Below are 3,032 nucleotides of genomic sequence, written 5' to 3' on the forward strand. Positions count from 1 at the left end.
CCTTCTGTGTGTACTGCCAATCTGCAATATGATAGGATGGGAATGGCTGGGGTGCGCACAGCATGACCAGCAGTACCTGACCACAGCCGTAAGAGCATTCTTCCAGTGCATAGGATGTGATACAGGCCATCCCCTGGGGAGGGTAGGAGTCCCAGTAATGCTAGTCATTACCTTTTGCCACTCCTGTTCCCTGGGGTTAAACCTCCTCAGACATTCATTGCACTTGGCATGGTCATTCATAGCTATTTCCCCTGCTTCAAACTGCTGGCAGCTGGAAAGGATCTGTGATCAAGAGGAAAGCGAATAAAGAGTTTATGACTAACTCTCATCTCCTGCTCTGTGCTCATGCCCTCCTGAGGGTATTAGGGTATGGGACACCAGAAAGAGGGTAGAAGTGGCACACAATGGAAAGCCAAAGTGTTTTCCCTAAGAGTTTATAAATTACTTTTTTTTTTTTCTCTCAGAACAAGAACTGATCACTAAAACTTTAAATAGGCAATAAAATAAGTTATGTGAAACTCAGATTCAAGACTGCTTTTCTTTTTTTTTCTTTCCTACACGTGGCAATAGTGGAAATGCATGCAGTAAAATGGATAGAAGAGCCCTGAAATACAAGCAAAAAATTAAGGCCTTATGCAACTCTTTTTCTTACTTTTTATAACTCAGATAAAATACATTAATTGCTGCCCTCAGTAATGTTGGCTTAGTACATCATGTCCTCTACAACAATTTAAGTGAAGTACATGTAAATTAACTGGAAGCAGGGCATTGTCCACAAAAGAGAAGCTAATACAGTTGATGAAACAAAGACAGGACATTCTCACCCTGCTCTGCTTCCAGTGGCATAACATTCCTTATTTTAATGCAGTCAGCAGGTAACTGCAACAATTATTCAATACTTCAGAGTATGAGTATTGTTCCTGACACACTTTTATTGGTTCCTGGTGTGGCTCTACTCATCTCACTGACCTTCAGCTGTACTGGTGAAAACATGGCTGAATCTGCAGGACTGCCTCATAGCGCCCTTTGCCTGGACACAGCTTGTCGGTGCCTTTTTCTGAAGTCTCTTGCTCTTTCCAGGATGGATGCCTTCCTGGTTTTTGGGGAGTGCAGCTAGTGTGTTTTATAGTGCAATACAAAACATGGGTTTGAGGTTCTTCAGTACTTTCCAGCCCCATTCCTACCCTTTACAAAGGCTTAACACATGATGGGCAGCAAGCACCTGCCATCAAGCAGAAAGCCACACTGGATCCACCAGCCCTGCAGGCTGCTAACACCCAGACAAGTCAGCACTCAGGGAGTAGATGCAGGCAGCAGTCTCACAGCCATATCAGTTTCCAGGCTTTGTGTGGTGGTGGGTGCTTTCATTCCTCCTTGCTGCACATCAAATACCTTAGGACATTTACATTTTGCAGAGGGCGACAAAGGTTGTGCTCAAAACCCAAGCAAACCTTCATTATATTTCTTTGTTAAGGCCTCAGTTTCCTTGTAATTAAATCATACAAGAAATAGCCTACATAAAGTTCTGCCAATGCATACAGGAATGTGTTGTAATACTAGGTTTTTTAGTTGTTGTTTTTTAGGGTTTGTTTGTTTGTTTTAATAGCTGTGTTTGTTTTAAAAAGCTGAGTGAACATAGGGAACAAGCTGAGAGCTTTGTACTCATGCTTGTGTACTCAGAGTTCTGTGAGTTCTGGTTTGCATAATCTGGCTACAACGTGACACTGGAGAGTGAATTTCTGAGACATGATTCAATCCGTACTTCATCCTGTAATCTAATTTGTGCAGCACTTCAGTTCCAGCAAGAATCCCTTGCTTGTCCTGCCTACTCTTTATGAGCAGAAACCACAAAAATATGTGGAATGCCACGCTTGCTCCTTCCAGTAGCTACAGAGCAGACAGATGGAAAGGAAGTCATGTTGACTAAAGAGTTTAAAAATAGTACCTATTGCCTATATTGCTACATGATCCTGGGGAAGATTAAAAAAAATATATATGTATGAATCAATGACAGCATCAGTAACACATCTGCAAAAGAAAGAGGAAAAAAAAGAATTTGTTCCTTGGGATCCTGCAGAAATATAGAAGATACCCCACTGCAAAGTAGGGTAGGAGGCTCCTGTCACACCACTGGCATCTGATACCAAATTTCTCTACCATTTTCTATTTCCTTTAAAGACACCATATTGCCTAGCAAAACAGGAAGGGTAGGAGTCATCCCCTGGTATAGGCAGGAGTGCACTTGTGTCTTCTCCTGGTGCTGCCTGACCCCTGATCTTTGTGGAGGCAAGGATGGCTGCTGTACTCCTCTGCAGCTAGAAGAGCTGTACAGATACAAATTGTTGGATTTGGGGAATCTGTTAAGAACAGTGGAAACCTTACTGAAATAAAATGGTATTCATTCAGGAGTTTATACTGAACTATGGCTAAGCTCCCTCACAGAAAAGCAGAGAAGCATTGGCTTCAAAATATGTATCTGTTGGGGAAAGAAACGTTGGAATTAGACACGCTGTCAATTTACCACCATGTTAAAGCAATCAGGATAAAATACCCCTGAATCCCACTCCTTGGAAAATTCAGTGAGCTGGTAACTGTGGTGTAGCTCTTCACATCCCTCCTGTCCCTGGCTCCCAGCCTCTCCTCTGCAGTTTTCTTGCTGTCTTCTAGAAATATGACTCACAAACAAGCTCAATAATTCTTTGCTAGCTGGTCATTGCTTCAGGATATTGGAGCATGTTGCCTGATATGCCAGTCAGATAGAAATCACGGGACTGATGAAATCTGCACACAAATTAGAACAAGACCTGAAGATACAGCTTTATGACTGTGAAGCAAGGGGAGGCAGTAGCACAGGCAGTCATCTAACACACAGGTAGGAGAAAAAGATAAAGTACAGATGCATGTGTGTATAATGGTTTTAAAAAAGAAAGTCTTCTAAACTTTTTTTTTTTTGCTAATTGCTGCAGGATCATTGCAGGATCATTGCAGGATGCAATGAGCATTCCTGCAGAGTGATGCTTGCACTGCAGCAT

This window comes from Meleagris gallopavo, chromosome 2 (genome assembly GCF_000146605.3).
Source record: "Meleagris gallopavo isolate NT-WF06-2002-E0010 breed Aviagen turkey brand Nicholas breeding stock chromosome 2, Turkey_5.1, whole genome shotgun sequence".
Taxonomy (NCBI): domain Eukaryota; kingdom Metazoa; phylum Chordata; class Aves; order Galliformes; family Phasianidae; genus Meleagris; species Meleagris gallopavo.